General features: G+C 40.7%; 2 long non-coding RNA genes and 1 other non-coding gene across 3 annotated transcripts; 2 read left to right on the plus strand and 1 right to left on the minus strand.

Annotated features, from left to right (window-relative positions):
* Nucleotides 1-1615: 1615 nt before the first annotated feature.
* LOC112879931 lies at nt 1616-2040 on the plus strand. The gene is made up of 3 exons (XR_003226215.1): nt 1616-1694; nt 1788-1895; nt 2006-2040. It is a non-coding gene; the product is annotated as an uncharacterized LOC112879931 (long non-coding RNA).
* A 13349-nt stretch (nt 2041-15389) lies between these two features.
* Nucleotides 15390-15471, minus strand: TRNAS-AGA. Its single transcript has one exon. It is a non-coding gene; the product is annotated as a tRNA-Ser (tRNA).
* A 77-nt stretch (nt 15472-15548) lies between these two features.
* LOC112879336 lies at nt 15549-17068 on the plus strand. Its single transcript, XR_003226031.1, has 3 exons — nt 15549-15648; nt 15714-15765; nt 16876-17068. It is a non-coding gene; the product is annotated as an uncharacterized LOC112879336 (long non-coding RNA).
* Nucleotides 17069-18134: the final 1066 nt, after the last annotated feature.

The following is an 18134-nucleotide window of genomic DNA, read 5'->3' on the forward strand; positions in this document are numbered from 1 at the left end:
TCAAAAGTGGAATACTCCCGAGTTCCAACAGTCAAGTGAGTATTTTTGGGGTCTCCGAGCGCGGAACGAGCTTGACCACCACCTTGGCTCAGCGGGATATGCTGGAAAGCAACGCAAGTGGGAGCAGGAGGATGAGATGCTGGCAGAGAGGGGCATTGAGAATCCCTATGAATCGTTTGAGGGACGGCTGGCACCATTTATGCGTGCTAGGTCAAAGCTCACGGAGGATAGCAATATCACTTTCTACAGCACGAGCGCTGAGGAAGTTGCTCAAAGGGCTTTGATGGAGAGCAGCCAAGGTTCAAATGAAGGAGTGAGGGAGTTTGATGCGCTCACCAGGGCTTTGGGAACCCGTGAGCAACGGGGTCGTGTCCGTGGTGTTTCCAGTCAGTTGACCTGGAAGGAGGGGTTCCCTGAACACAAAGGCAGATACCGGAAGCGGACTCGAGACTCCTCATCAAAGGTTGACATAGATGAGATCAAAAAGCAGGTGAAGATGGAGATGTATGGAGAGCTAAAGACTAGCATCGAGTCTCAGGTGAAGATGGAGATGTATGGAGAGCTAAAGACCATCTTCGAGTCTCAGGGATTGTCATTCCCTGATTTGCCGGGGAGTACGATGAGTGAAGAGAGAAGGGACAGCTTCGCTTGTACTGCAGCGGGTGCTTCTCAGAGTAGAGGGACAGAGAGGGCAATTGTGCCTACATCAGTGGAGCCGGATACGATAGATGGCTTGGCTCGTCCGACCCGATGCAGTCTTCTCGTGCAGCTGGTCGGAGATTCACCTCGATTGGAGGTCAGGAAAGGGCTTGTGTATCCCGGTATGTCCCAGCTTGAAGGTGTCCAGGTCAGTGCATTGGTCTTTGCCTCTCTTTTCTTTTCTCCTATTTCTTTTTGTTTTTTTCCTTTTGGTATGTACAACTTGCTTGAGATTTAAAGGCTTTGTTGTTGTTGTTGTTGCAGGTCAGGGCTGATTGTGCTGTGGTCAAGATTGACTTAATGCATGAGTTTGCTAAGAATATCAAGCTGGATGTGCCACCAGATGACATGACCACCACTTTGCGGGATGCAGTTGCGAGAAGGGTTCAGTGGCGGAGAGCTGGTATTCATATTGATCCAGCAGATGCAGATTCAGTACCGACCACTGATCCTCAGCCACAGAGTGCTGCAGTGCCACCGACGTTTTCTGAGCCATGCCCACAGCTGCCGGATACACGGGAAGCGTTACCGGATCCGCATCCTCCTGTCCCTACTCAGCCTCAGGTTACCCCCCCTCCACCTGTTCCGACAGAGCCAGCTACCGCTCCCAAGAAGCCAAGCAAGGCTAATCCTGTGAGGAAGAAGCAGAGTAGGCCGATGGCGACGAAGCGGGAGATCTCAGAGGGTAAGAAAAAGGTGGAGCGGATAAAACAACCGGTCACAAGGGCTTACACTTCTGAGAATCCAAAGTACAGGGTTGGAAAGGCCTTGCTTAGTGTCTCTGAGCTTCGGGAAGCAGGTCAATATTGTGTGGACCTGCACAACTACTACATGCGCAATGTCAATCAAGCCGAGGAAATCATGGTGTCATACGAAGAGCGGCACTTTCTGCAGCTTGAGGGCAAAGGCAACCTCTTTATTGTTGCCTGGAGCAATTTGTTCGACCTTTTCAACCTCGACGCTTTGGATCTTTCTCTCATTCGGTGCTTTGCATTGTAAGTCGATTAAGACTTGTTTCCATTTCAATGCATTTGATATACGTTCAACAATTTAAGTCGTTTCTATTTCAATTCATATAGATCGTGTAGGCACATGCAACAAGAGACAAGGCGTCGAACCGGAAAGAAGTGTGGGTACATTGACCCACAGATGATGACGGTGACATTTATGAATTCAGATAGAGATAGCTTGGTCAGGTGCGCACATGCAACAATTAAACTTGTTTTCATTTCAACTTGTAGCCACATGTAGTCACTTGTTTCCATTTAACACATGTAACCGCTTGTTTCCATTTCAACTTGGTTAGGTACATGGTGAAGTGCATGCGAGTACATGCTGACAAGGAGCACATTGTGGTGCCGTACAACCGAGGCAACCATTGGGTTACACTCATCATCAATGTCAGGAGCAAGCAAGTCTTCTACCATGACTCGACCATTCCATCAGATGAGTCGGGCGCGCCTCAGATACGTGATTATTCTCTAGTCATCTCAATCCTTGACGAGTAAGTTTGTTGTTTGCTTTAGTTTTTTATCATTTGCCCATTTCAGAAGCATTTGTAATATAACATCCGGATGTCTGTGTTTAGGTCTCTTGACAGGCATCTTAGGGCCAAAGAAGGATATAAAGAGCAACGTCAAGGTGCGTTTACACATCACACCGCGTGGACGGTAACTACTATAACTAAATCGCTTTACTATTACGATGTTTTCTTGGTTCTAAGTGTCGCAAAATGCTAATTTCTATCTATCTTTGACATGTAGTGCACACGGCAACCCTCGGGTAACTCATGTGGGTTCTATGTTTGCCACAACATGCTTCTAGTTGCACAGAAACCGGATTTCACGGTAAGAATTCTCACGTGTTCTAATTAAAAAATATCTGTCTTCATCTTATATTCTAACTGCTTGTAATTATATTTCGAAGGACGAAGATGATTATTTCAATCAAACGACGCTTGGTAACGTGAAGGATATCCGAGAGAGGCTAGCGGGGTTCCTCGTGATGGAGGTGATCAACACAAAGGGGGAGTTCCATTCACGATAGCACGGCAGGCGACATTGAGCTAGATTGAGAGACTTGCTTTGCATGTACTCTATTGTTCTTATCGATCATTGTTGTTTTGAGTTAGGTTGAGCCTTGTTTTGAGTTTTGGACGAGGCTAATTGATTGTACATGTGTTATATAATACTATCTTTCCTTGTGTGTATCGCACTGTGTGAATTGTATGGATGCGTGCGATGATTGCGGTGAATTCTGTGAATTGAAATCTTTTGCAGGTATTTGATTGCAGCTGCCAAATCCTGGCTAGTTCCAGGATGCAGCTGGGGAAAAAAAAGACCCCTGTTGGAGGTAGACTAATGCAAGACGCGCCTCGCTTAGGCCGCGACTCTCAATAGGCTCCCAGAGGCGACTGTGTGAAGCCAAGGCGAGACGTGCCGTAAGTGAGGCGCATCTCGCATATGTGACTAATGCGAGACCCGCCTAGCCTAGAGCGCGTCTCGCATTTGGCTCCCAGGGGCGCCTTTGTGAAGTCAAGGCGAGACGCGCCGTAAGTGAGGCGCGTCTCCCATCTTTGACTAATGCGAGACGCGCCTAAACAAGAGCGCGTCTCGCATTTGGCTCCTAGGGAAGCCTGTGTGAAGCCAAGGCGAGACGCGCCGTAAGTGAGGCGCGTCTTGCATTTTGGTAATCTGAGACGCGTGTGAGGCGTGTCTCAGATTTATTTTTAATCTGCGACGCGGTAATGCCGGACGCGACCCCTGCGCGTCTAGCATTTTGCCTAGAGCGCGTCTCAGATTAGGGCTTCTGGCGTAGTGGAAGATGCATAAATATGAGGTTGTGGTGTAGTAACCTCCTGCTCGAGGCAGAGCCATCGTGACGATAGTCTAGCTTGGGTGCTTGGTCTTTTGTGCAAGTCAGCTGCAAAATTTGAGTTTAATTAATTGGCAATCAAATGCATCTGCTTTTTCTCTAGCATGACTTTCCTCTCTCGTTGCAACTTTCAATCCATACAGTGGATGCTTATACTGCACTTGCTTTCTTTTTTGTTGTTTTGGTGCATCAGCAAGATGATGCGACTGAATTAAACTATTTAATCATGATACCTGAATCTTGATCACATGATTAAAAAGATTTTATAGATAGACGGCCATATTTGTAGTAACTGTGGAAACATGGAAATCCAGGTTGATTTACAGATAGACGGCCATATTTTTATTACCGTGGGAACCTGGAAATCCAAGTTGATCAAGACACCTATTAAATTACGAAAGGAAGGAATATTATTTAAATTTCGAATTTTTATATATATTTATTAGCCATATTTGATATAGGCTATTTGAGTAATTATAGACCGTTAGATCTTCATAAAAATCCAACTGTGTATATTCTTCTCTTCTTCCGATTAACATGGTAATTTCTATACGGTCTCAGTGAATGTTGCGGTTTTTTAACACTATTGTATTTGGTATGGACTCTTTGGTCATGTTCTAATTTTTTTCTTAATTTTATAGTTTCAAAATAAGCTATTTACTAATCATTGGGTTAAGTTCTAATTTTCTTATTTTTCTAATTCTGAAATTATCTATCTACTAATCGTATTTGGTATGGACTTTTTGGTCATATCCTAATTTTCTTGATTTTTTAATTCCAAAATTAGCTATTTGCTAATCATTGGGTTAAGTCCTAATTTTTTTATTTAATTCTGAATTTAGCTATCTATCGTATTTGGTATGTGGTATGGATTCTTTGGTCACATCACCATTTTTATTAATATTTTAATTCTACAATTAGCTATTACTAATAGTACTTGATATGGACTCTTGAGTTAGTTTAGACCGTTAGGTCTTCATAAAATCCAATCCTTCTCTTTTTTAGATTAACATAGGAATTTCTAAACCCTCTCAGCGAATATGGTGCCTTATTTTAACACTCCCTTATTAATATAATAGATAGATTATACTATTTCTTTAGCTATTTTCTTTCCTAATTTTTTTATTAATCGCTATACAAATTAACTACTAATTTTTCTATTTTTAAATTTATCTATTTATTAGTTGTATTTGATATGGACTCTTTGGACAACTATTAATTTCCTTATTCTTCTAATTTTGAATTTAACTATTTACTAATCGTATTCCACATGGATTCTTCAGCCATGTTCTAATTTTTCTTAGTTTTAAATTCTGAACTAGCTATTTATTAATCGTATTTGATATGGACTCTTGAGTTTTTTAGACTGTTAGATCTTCACAAAATCCAACGATGTAAATCCTTCTTTCTTTTTAGATTAATGTGGGAATTTCTAGACTCTCTTCGCGAATGTGGTGGCTTCTTTTAACACTATTATATTAAGATAATAGATTCAATTGGATAAAGATAGATACTGGCAACTGCATTGTCTGATTTGTGCATATTTTTTGCTCCCATTATATATGTCTCTAAGCAGAGCTTAAATTCGAAGATTTTCTCTACATGCATGAGAAAGACCAGGACAACACTACTCTCACTAAAAGATAGATAGCAATAGTCGTTAGAGAAGGCGCTCCTAATTAAGCATGGCCTAGGAATTGGAGGTATCCAGAACATACTGGATATACTGGATTCTGCTGCTGCGCAAACTGCATCAATAGTGTGGAAATAATCTTTAGATGCGTAATGGATTATTTGACTTGCCTATATTTTTTTGAGATCCTCCGCACAATAGCCAGCTGCAAACATCCATTCTTGACCGACATGCATGACTGTGAAGCATTTCTAAGACATGTGATTCATTTTACAACTTTGTTTGGAGGTCTGATTTGATTTGTTTCTCCTTATTTGTATTTGGTGTAAACTAAAAAACTTGGCTGGCGGGGGGGGGGGGGGGGGGTGGCCACCCCCACGGTATTGTTGAAAGAATGAACCTCATCCTCAACCACGCAAGACTACCTAGGCACTGGTGCTTTTCAGGTGTCACAACCACTAGGCTACGAACCGTTTTGTGATGTTTCATTTCATATGCTGACATGCTGAAGGTGTTAGTGTTTCTAGAATGCCATATTATCAACCACACATTAGCCATAAGCAAATATCCTTTCTTCACTCACATATATGGGAGCATCTGAAGGACTCGAGATTATCTTGCTTGGGGGGCAGGAAACAGAGGTACTGTGCTAGATTAAAATAGAGGAGCTTCAAGCAGGGACATGCATAAGCTTTCCTTTTACTCAAGTTCACATGCATGTGGGAGAGTTCATCAAAATTTGTGGGCAATACAGCCAGCAATCTGTTTCAACCGATGTCCCGTCCTAAGTGCTGGATTTTTCCGGGCTGAAGAGGCTTTTCGGCTTGCTACAATCAACAGTGATTTATAGAAAGAAGAGCGTATCTGCTGCTGCTTCTGCAAACATATTGGTCCAAGATATATAGATTGGGTTGCCCATTGTTTTAGTTCTTTTGGTTGGACTTGTGATCTGGACTCTGGCAATTCTTCAATAATGGAAACTAGGAGGTCTTGAACCTCTATTTACCTTTTCCGCAAGAAAATAGAAGGAAAAAAATGTGATGCTCCACATGCATCTTGTTTGATGTACTATTATCAAACAGGTTCATGTACGTATTTTGACACATTACAATGGAATAAAAATTTAATTATGTATAAGCGAACAAATGATGAGAACCTAAGCCTAGCCTACTAGAACACATAATACAGCCATTGCGTTGTGCTGATATATTGAGCAGAAAGGCAAGTTAGCTGTGGGATTAATTCTGGTCCTCTTCATATACACATGCATGCACCTTGTTCTACACAACTGAAGATTTATTCATTTGCTCCATTTGTACGTAACTGGCACTAACTGCGTGCAACAGTACAGCACACGAGTTCTTTCTTTTTCTTAAGATAAACCCTCATTTATATGCACAGTGAACTTGTGTGACACAAGTATTCAACTATTCATATATACAAAGTGGAAGAGTTGGACTCTAGGAATGCTGGAGCGGAGAGGTAGTCCAAGAATCCCAGTCATGGCAACTGGCATCCTGTGACAAGCCTAGCTACAAGATAAAATAGGAGCTGGAGGCATAGCAACTCCGTTGATGTCCATGAGATGCAGTCCAACTTCTAAAATCTCACCCAGACAAATTGCGCTACAGTCGCTTGCAATTAATGCTTGCATGGTGTCTTCAGAGCATTCTTTTTACTATACTTCATGGGGGTCTCGTTAGATAATGTCCGTTCTTTTGATGTCTATACTATTAGCAGCAAGACCAGAGCTTTGTTGTCGGTGTCTTTCTCAGTAGTTCAGTGGGTCGCTTCCCAACTTTCAGTTTACTAGCAGTTATCACCACTATCAACTTAGAGCTGAAAGACTGCCTAATCTAAAGTTCTTCACCCACAACGTTCGGTGCATGGTTATTTTCTCATTACTGACCAAATGCTTTGTGGCACAAAAAGTACGCGCATGTAATTCTCTTGGAGAGAGAGATACTGGCAGCAAGAATAGCTAGACCATTATAATCCGAGTACAAGGTGCAATAAGACTCAATGCATTGAATTGAGTGCAAGGTTCAACGAGACTCGATGCATTAAGTGCTCACACGAGTCACAGGTGGTATTGGTTTGTATATTCTTGTTGCTCTCGTTATATATGTCTCTAGGCACTAGTGTTACTAGAAGATGACGGCAGTTACCTAGAGAAGGTTCCTAAGCACGGTTAGGACTTGGAGGTATTGGGAGCGTACTGGATACTTCATTAACTTCAGTTCCATCAAGAGTAGAAATAATCTTTGGGAGCATGATGGTTTATTTGATTCGCATAGGTTATTACTGATCCTCCACACAATTACCAGTTGCAAGTATCCATTCTTGACTGATATTCATGGCAGCATGTCTAGGACAGGAGATTGGATAGATTCCTTGACCTGACTTTTCTCTGTTTCTAACTCCTTTTCCTGTTGTTAATGTATATTCAGTAGGAGTCTGATCCCTTCTGTTTCCTTGAAAAAAGTTAGGTCCATGATTGATTTTACAACTTCGTTTGGAGCTCCCCGGCATCAATGCTAGTTCTTGCAGGGGAGCAGGAAATAGAGGAACTAGTTAAAAACAGAGGTTCTGATCCCAATTTGCAGGCCTTACAGCCCGCAATAAGGCATAGTAAAAGAATTAAAATGCCGTTAACCTAAACATATGTCGGGTGCTTGGCCAGTAAACTAGAATGCTCATAACATGAATGTACGATAAGAATTACGTTCTTTCATTTGGCACAAAGCGATATACACTAAATAATGAGATCTAGATATTTGTAACTATATTTGTGTTTTTTTATCCCTTTAGCTTACTGGCCACAGGCAACTGTCCACCATCAACATCCAGTTGCAAGACAACTATATCAAAAGCCATTGATCCAATATAGTACTTCTGTCCATGATTGTGTTCTCATTTACTAACCAATTGATTTGCAGCATCGTTTATTAAACTATTGATTTGTAAAAAAAGAAGTGGAATCATAATTCATATAGAAGAAGTAACGTTGTATATATATATTTGATTCTATTGGAGAAATATAGAGATACTAGCACCAACTGTATCACTACACCATTAAATTGCTCATCTCACCATTGAGATCAAACTCAAGGGTACTGGTGCTAGATGGTAATATGATTCGTAATACGAGGTTCACATATAATTATGTGTGGCATAGGAGTTAGAGGCATTGGGAGTGCAATATATGCTGGTGTTATGCATGATCAGAATTAGCATAATGGTACTCGTACTAGCACTAGTGAAAAACAAGCCCCAGTTCTTCAACCGGTATCGGGAACCGAGACTGAAAGTCTCGGCTTTATACACAAGGTATTTTACCCGGTGCCTAAGCCCTGAGGTACCGGTTGGTCTTATTTGAATTGTTTATTACTGTTTATATTTGCAGAGTTGCTACGCGTACCCGAGCTATACACTACTATACGTCCATTAGTCGCATTCGTGTGAAAATAATGTATGAAAATAACTAAATATCGTTGACAATCATGTAATTAAGTTATCTGGACATAATAATATTTATAAATATACAAATGTCACGATTACAAGTTCTAAGCCCTTACGATGTCGATGTGTATGTGTATGCGTGTGTACGAGTGTATGCGTGTCTATGTGTGTGTGATTTGAGTGTTATTTGTGTGTGTGAGTGTATGTGTATGTGAACTAGATAAACGAAGTTCCAAAACTAAATTTAAACTAAACTTAAATTAACTAAAAATAACTTAAATTAACTAACTTTAGCAAGAAAAATATTGTATATATCAATCTTTGAAAATTACATCATTAGAATAATACATGTACATGAAATTTACTATCTAAATAAACTAAAAAACTAAGTAATTAAACTAACTAATTAAATTCCAAAACTGAATTCAAACTGAACTAATTTAACTAAACGAACTAAATTCCAAAAATATTCAAACTAAACTCAAATTAAATAAAATAACTAAGTAATTAAAGTACTAAACTAAAATTATTTAACTAAAACAAAAAATTAAACTAAAAAAATAAAAATGAAAAATAAGATGGCCGGCCGGTGATCTCGGGCCCCGGCTGGCACCGCGCTGGCTGGCACCGCGCTCTAACTACTTTTGATCGCATGCGGCGCCGGTTGGGGGTGCAGGGGGGTGGGGCAAGGATGCAGTGGGCGCGGCGAGGATGCAGCTGGAGAGGAGCGGCCCGCAGCGAGCGAGGAGGCGTGCGTCGATGAGGCGGTCGGCAGTAGCCGAGAAGGCCGGCGAGCGGCGAGGAGGTTGAGGGAGGAGGCGCGAGGCCAAGAGGCCGACGAGAGGGAGGCGCGTGGCTCGGCAGCGAGGAGGCAACACGAGGATGAGGGAGGCTGGCGGCGGAGGGCGAGGAGCGCGAGGCGGTTGGCAGCCGGTGTCGTCGTCGATCAGGGCTAGGCGAAGAAGGAAGGAGGAGGAAGAAGGGAGGAAGGACCGGTGATATTTATACCCCGGGCCTTTAGGTACGGGTGAAAATGAGATCCGGTACCTAAAGACACCTCCGGTACCTAAGGCATCTTTATTCAAGAGACAATTAATCATTTAATGGAATATTAACGATAGTTTTCTTTACAATCATCCCTTCTTTATGATTATGGAGTATATAGGGAGCGTCCTCCTGGACTAAAAGAATACTTGTGTCAACATCCACTACGAACGGAGTCATGTCCTCATCCTTATTGTATTCTTCTTCATCCGTGATATCGTCGACTCCCATAATTTTTCTTTTGCCTATCAGAACTATATGGCGCTTTGGCTCATCATCTGTCATTCGTTGATTTGCTAGACTTGTCATTCTTGGGTTTGCTGGATATGTCCTTCACATAGAAAACTTGAGTAACATCTTTGGTTAGGATGAACAGTTCATCTCGATAGCCAAGCTCTTTGAGGTCTACTGTTGTCATTTCGTACGCATGAATATCGATGCTTTTTGTAGTCAGCTTCACTCATTGGCAACAAAATAAAGGAATCTTCAAAGGCCTATAGTCGAGTTCCTAAATCTCCTTAATGTAACCAAAATATGAATTGGTGCTCTTTTTGTCCTGGGATCTTGTGTATCTATGGCTTTTATACGGACACCACTATTTTGATTGGTGCTCTTTTTGTCTTGGGATCTTGTGTAAAATGTGTATCCATTAATTTCATATCCTTGGTACGTCAAGATTGTATTGGATGGACCCCTGACCAAGCAACCAGGCAAGTTGTTCATGAATATCCTCGTTAGCCATAAGTTCTGTGCGCAACCAGGTGGGAAAAGTTTTGATGTGATTCTTTATGATTGTTGCTCGAATATTATCTGGTAGAATACCTCTCATGCAACTGGAAGTAATTGCATCATGAGCACGTGACAGTCATGGGACTTTACGTGTGCAAATTTCTTCTGTTTCATATTTAGTAGGCTCTTGACATTCGAAGAGTAGCTTGATGGGACCTTGATACTGTTCAAACATTCAAACATACTTTCCTTCTCTTGCTTGCTTAGAGTGTAGCAGGCAAGACCTAAGTGATGGTGTCCTTTATCACTCTTCTCTGGATGCACGGCAGCTCTTTATTTCATACGTTGCAGGTCTTTACGCGCTTCTAGTATATCTTTCGGCTTACCATACACACCAAGGAAGCCTAGTAGGTTCACAGAAAAATTCTTGGTGACGTGCATCACGTCAATTGCGTTGTGGACCTCTAAGACTTTCCAATAAGATAAATCCTAAAAAAATACTATTTTTTCCATATAGGTGCACGTCCTTCAACACTGGATATTGATTTGCTACCAGATCCCTTTCCGAAGACTACTTTTATATCTTTGACCATTTCAAATACTATTTTCCTACAAATGTGCCTAGGCTTCGTACGATGATCTGCCTTTTCACCATAATGAGCATGCTTCTTTCATAATGTATGCTTGACAGGAAGAAATTGATGATGGCCCATGTATACAATCTTCCTATAGTGCTTCAGATACATGCTGTCGGTTTCATCTAAACACTGGGTGCATGCCTCATAACCCTTATTGGAGTGTCCAGAGAGGTTGCTAAGTGCAGGCTAATTATTGATGGTTACGAAAAGCAATGCACGCAGGTCAAAATGTTCCTCTGCGTGCGCATTCCACGCACGAACCCCCTCTTCTTTCCACAGCAAAAGAAGACTGTCAACCAGTGATTTCAGATACAAATCAATATTGTTACCGGGTTGTTTCGGGCTAGGGATAAGCACCGGCATCATAATGAACTTACGCTTCATACAAAGCCAAGGAAGAAGATTGTATATATATAGTGTCACAGGCCAAGTACTATGGCCACTACTCTGCTCACCAAAAGGATTCATGCCATTCGTACTTAATCCAAACCTTATTTTCCTTGCATCATCTGCAAAAGTTGGGAATGTTCTGTCCATCTTTCTCCACTGGGATCCATCAGCAGGGTATCTCAACATATTATCTTGGTTCCTTATTTCTTTGTGCCATCGCATCAAGTTTGCATTGCTTTTGTTCATGAATAGATGTTTCAAACATGGTATTATAGAAAAATACCACGTCACCTTGGCAGGAATTCTCTTCTTGGTATGCACCCCCTCAACATCGCCTGGATCTTCTCGAGGGATCTTATATTAACATGCTTTACATATCGGATAGGCATCCAAATTTTCGTACTTCTCACCATGATAGTGGATTAGGACATGCATGTATCTTTTGTGCTTCCAATCCTAGAGAACAAACAGCACGTCTTGCCTCGTATGTTGTTTCGGGCAATGTGTTACCCTCAGGGAGTAGGTTTTTTATAAGTTTCAGCAACTCCTCGAATCCCTTGTTGGAAAAACTGTTTGATGCCTTCCATTGCAACAATTCTAATGTGGTACCCAACTTTTTGTGCCTTTATTTGCAATATGGATACAAAAATATTCTGTAATCCTCCAACATATGCTTTAGATCCTTGAATTCCTTTACAGTTTTGCATTCTTCCTCTACTTCATGCAGCATCTGACCGAGATCATCTTCTGCAATCTGTGCTTCAGCATCTTCTTCAGGCTCACCCATTGTAGTATCTTCAAAGAAGGCCCCCTAGTAATCATCCTCAAAGTGAGGAACAAAATCATCTTCTTCCTCATCATTCTCCAGTATAATCCCTCTTTCTCCATGCTCGATCCAAACATTGTAGTTGGGCATGAAACTATTTTGAACAAGTGACTGTGAATGGTTCTTGTTGATGAGTAATCCTTCTCGTTCTCACTGATTCGGCATGGATAACAAAAGAAACCGTCATGCTTGTGTTTCTTAACCGCATCGATGAATTCGTGCATACTATTAATAAACTCCATTGAACGCTGGTCAGCGTTGTACATCCATTGCCGACTCATCTGAAAAAGTAAAGAGTAAATCTACAAATTATTTATGTTCAAATGTACACCATTTCAGTACAATGATCAAATAAATGAACAAAAATAAATAAATTCTAATTATTACAATAACATGAATAATTATAAGTCCAAATATACATCATACACCATGATTAATTAAAAGGTCTAATTGATAATTACTCATTAACCGATAATTGAATGCAAAAGTCAATAGAATTATTTTGACACTCTTTAATTTTTTTTTCAAACCATATCTCCACAAATAGACTTTCAGAGATGACTATTAGTTTCTGAAAAGATTTATGTATTTCTTCCAACATAGCCTTTGGGACATTAAAATCTTTCAGGCTGACACTAAAACCCTAGAGAATTAAAGATTCCATCAACACTGGCTGCAGCGGATCCAGAAATTAGAGAGTCTCTCCTGGACCCATCTTAGACAAAACAGAGGACACCAAATCAATGGATTCATGAATAAAATTTTTATGAAGATACAGCCTTATAACATCATTTATAAAGTTGGATCTTAACAAAAATTGTGTCTATGCCTAGTTCACTAATTTGGTATCCTCTCTCTTACTGAGAAGGATCCAGGAGAGATTCTCCAGTTTCTAGATGTGCTGCAACCATCGTTGACGGAATTTTTAGTTCTTAATGGGTTATAGTGTAAGCATGAAAGATTTTAGTGTTCTTAGGGCTATGTTGAAAGAAACACGGAAATTTTTTGAGAAACATACCATATATACATCATTAGAATGTTAAAATAATTCATTTCTAAAAACATAATTACAACCTAAAATTAAATACACTAAAACCACCTAATTAGAGTGTCTAAATAAATTAATTATAATATGTATAATAATAATTATAATAATAATAAACTAAACCAATTGCTAACTACATCTAAATCACATGGTATCTACATTAAAAAATAATTATCATAGGTCTAACAATTATTATATCAATAATAAACTAAAAAGATAGCTATCTACATCTAAATCACTTGCACACTAAAACTACAAAAATTAATTAGCAAGTGTATAACAATTAAAAACTAAATCAAAGTGCAGTAATTCTTACTCAAGGAAAAAATTTCTAATCCTTTTAGAAAAAAATTGCAAAAATTTCACTCCCCTCCCCTCACCCGGCTACCATGAACTGTACTGAGTTCATGGTAGCTCCGGGAGAGGAGGGGGTCTGGTATTTATAGGCGGACGACACAAGCAATGGTGTTGAAATATAATGGCAGGTCGCTGGATCTCTCACAAAATTAGACGACCAGCCATGTATGTAGCTCGCTGCAGGTGGCTTCCGATCCATGAGTTAGGGTCTACGCCGGTGGGGCAAGAGGCCCCAGCTTCATTCAGGACGACAGTGAGGTCGTGAGGAAAGCAACGGGTGGGTGTGGGGCATAAAAGAAAAGCTGATGTGCGGGCCCATCATAATTAGAAAATAAAGTTTTGTACTTCGTGAGAAGAGATGTTACTGAATCACTTGTCTATATCTATATACTTAGTCTCCAAAGGACATGCATGGTTCATCTATAAGACAAGCTTATTATATTGGACTTGCTCCTAGTGTTCCTAGAACACTAAAAACATTGATATAAAAGCAGGGTGATGCATTAGCTTTTCATTTATTCAAGGTCACATACAACTGTCATTCAGTACCTGAGTGCTGTACTTTTTCTAGACTTGAGACTTCTTATCTCGCTACAATCGATGCTCCATATGTGTCGCATTTGATGTGTTATCGATCATACAGGTTCATTATTTTGACATTATGATTGAACTAAAGTTCACATTGTGTATATACAACGCTAAATAATGATGATGAGTCACTACATGTCGAATGAGTTACGAGAGCCCAACCTAATGGAACATATAACGCATCCAATGTTTTGCGCTGATTGAGCAGAGAGGCGAACTAGCTGCTGTGGGACTATTTCTATTCCTCTTGGTATATAGATCGATGCATCTTCTCCTGTACAACTGCATATTTACACATTTTCTCGGATTATATGTAACTGGAACTAAATGCCTGTCATTGTGCAACAGTTATTTCTTTGCGTTTCTTTTAGAAAACCTCATTTATATGTGCACTGGACTTCTCTTCACCTCATCCACATTCTATTGTGGCACAAGTATTCATATACGAGATGGAAGAGTAGGACCCTGGGAGTGGAGAGGCAGTCCCATGGCTGTGTCAAGGCCGGCTCGCTGCTAGAGAAAATAGGAGTTGGAGGTATCAGGGACTCTCACGATGATGAAGGGATGCAGCTGCTACCGAGGCAAATCTCGTTCGATCCCCTTGCAACAAATGACAGTACGATTAGTTGCTGCCGCATGTTGAAGAAACGGTTCCTCTAATCCTCTTGAACAGTCATCTCGTGTCGTCGGCAACTTTGTAGTGGACATTATGCATGCGTGGTCAGGAACTCTGAATCAGCTTCGATATGACATGCAGGCTACTTCGGTTGATTGGTTCCTCATACGTGCCTTTCAGTCAGACTGGATATCCAAGTGATGTTTATGCACGCTGACGTCACACGTAGAATGTTGTTGTTGCTTGCTTATTTTTTGGTCATTGTTGGCTTGATTAGCCTTTCATGATGATGCCTTCAATATAATTCCATTGTCATCCTCTTCATCTTGTTACGTGTACAGCACTACTCTATATGTTTTCCTGAGACACTTGTGATTACGAATGTGCATTGATAATGCCTTATGAGCCTGCACATTAGTAAGCAATAAAAAAATAAATGGAGGAGGAATTGATGGAAAGCAAAAAAATAAAATATGTAAAAACGAAAACGTGGTCGGCAGGATTCGAACCTGCGCGGGCAAAGCCCACATGATTTCTAGTCATGCCCGATAACCACTCCGGCACGACCACTATTGATATCCATTTCAGTCACGTTGTTAATAATCATGGAAGTCTGCGAGGTCAACGAGAACCGCAGCGCCGCAATCCCGCAGCTTCGACGAGTGGACGGACCCCGCCGACCAAGCCCTCTCCGGCGGCCACGGAATGCTAGTGCCTACCCACCCCGCGGCCTTCCTCCCGAGTTCGGTTTGTTCTCCAATCTTGCAGCCTGCATCTCTGCAGAAACTCATGTCCTGCCTGCCGCGTTTCAGGTTCTGTGCGGTGACGATGGCGCGGTCGCTGGTGAACGCCGCGGCGTCCTCGGTAATATTGTCTTGCCGACGAGTTAGACTATAAGCTGAGTTTGTTATCTTTGCTCGATTGCCATGAGGGGTTGCCGTGGTAGAATGGATTGGAGAAATCTGTTAGTATGTTCCTATTTAGGATCTGCAGCTACGACATGAACATTGCTCGTCCGAATTCTGGGTTCTTGAATGGCCTTGTGATTACTTCCTGGATGGATTTTGCGCTTTGTAGGATATGCTAACAGAGCTTGTGGTTGTACAACATCAATTTGTTAGTTGATCTTTCATGTTTTGGGTAAGCTCGCCAATATCTCCAACAGTTAAGTCTGCGATTTGTTTCTAGGTGTAGTTGTTAAGTTGGGGTAGTGATATGAGGTCAGAAATTTCATATGTAGTATGATATATTCTTTGTCCTGAAAGCAATAGTTCCCTTTTTTCTGCCTGCATCAGAAAGTTTTGTTTAATGTGATCAATGTTAACGACCACAAAATTGATGTAAATTTAATTAGGTAGTGTGATGATTTTTTTCTTCTAATCATAACTCCATCTTTCTTGGTATCCTAAAATCAAGCTTTCTGCTAAAATGTTCATTGGACTATGCTATGATTAAAGTGCACTATTCATTTCTTCGGAGCTGTGATTTAATGGACTCCCAATAGAACTGCTGGGCACATTTTATTTGTGGTCGTAACTCTATGCGAGATTAAATTCTTTCCAATATACTACTTTATCGTTCATGTAATCTTGTATGAGAAGCCATATATTTAGGATGGTTAGCATAGTGCTAGATATGAATGGATATGTATGAAATTTGTCTTCACTCACCCGGTGAACTGGACATGATCCACTTATATAAAAAATATTAAATGGTGCTTGTAGATTAGTCCTACCGATCAATAATTTCACAGATGCAAATTAATCATATTCGAAGCATGCATTTCTGTATATTTTCTTTTTTGCCAATTCATGATAGCATTCACTGGATGTACTGTTATTATGGTTTCTTCAATTTGTCTACTATGAAGGATACCCTTAACCTCGTAAGAAGAAAGAGGAAAAACAGTCATTCATTTTAGGTATGCTTTTATCATACTCCAGGTAACTAACTGCTAATTAGTTCTTTTCACAGATTAACTATGCTTCAAGTTCAGTTGGCAGAGTTCTTCAATCCCACCAAAATTTCTCTCTGCCAGCATAATATGCCTAGCCTAGCATTTAAGAACAAGCAGCAAGCATGGTTAGGAGAACTTGAAAACTCTAGAGTTGTTGCTGATGTCAAGTTAATAAACTGTAGTGATCATTCTGCGTTGGAATGTACACCAATTGATTGCCTCTGCTTGACAAGGCAACATGATCTTCTGTAAGCAGTGTTATAAAAAATTATCTGTCACTTCTCTTTATAAGCATAGTTTCTATGCTTTTTTTTTCTTTAATGCAGCTTGTTGAAAATAGCAATGTATATTTGAGAAGATTCTAGAAGAATTTTGAAGTGGCAAGAGAGAGGAATTGTCATGCTTCATGGCAAGATAAGAATTCTCTAGGATTAGATATTTTGCATAGAAGATGAGCAGAATCACAAAGGGGCCCAATTGGAATTGGCCGGTAGACAGGAACTGAAGGAAATCCGTGGCCATGGAGCTCGATGAATGCTGGGAAATCATAGCTTATGGAGGACTGGAATGCATGGCGTCGATGAGGACCCCCACCTCTGCACTGCTGGAGCCTCCACAATTCTGTCCTCATCACATCCTCCATCGCCCTGTTACCGTCGTGCCTGCCGCCTGCCGGGCCCCTGTTTTCCAGGCGTCAAAGAAACTCGTGTGCGGCTCCCTGTAGTCTATGCCAGCAGAGAAGACTAGCTATACACTACTGGAGAAAGGGCCTACCGGTTGAAAACCAGCCTTGGTACCGGTTCTTTCAACCGGTAGTAGGGAACTGGGACTGAAAGTCAAAGTTTTGGTGTTGGACACCGAGTGTTTTACCCGGTGCTCAAGGCTTCCTTTGGTACCGGTACCAAAGGATTTCTTTTTTTTTCAAATCATGTTTTATTTCAATTATTATTTCTGTTTATGCTTTCAGAATTGTTACGCGTACCCAAACTATACACTACTATACACACTACTATACGTTCGTTAGTCGCGTTCGAGTTAAAACAGTTTATGAAAATAAATAAATGTCACTGCCAATACCAATCATATAATTAAGTTATCTAGACATAATAATATTTACAATTATATAAATATCACGATTAGAGCAACTCCAACAGACTCTGTATTCCTGATGAGTTAGCTAAAAAAGAGAAACTTCACCAAAAATCGGATCCAACAGACTCTGTATTTCGCTCGCCTAGCTATCCTGCTCGGTATTTTCTCCCCCTCGATAGGCAAA

The sequence above is a fragment of the Panicum hallii genome, chromosome 2 (assembly GCF_002211085.1).
Source record: "Panicum hallii strain FIL2 chromosome 2, PHallii_v3.1, whole genome shotgun sequence".
Classification (NCBI taxonomy): domain Eukaryota; kingdom Viridiplantae; phylum Streptophyta; class Magnoliopsida; order Poales; family Poaceae; genus Panicum; species Panicum hallii.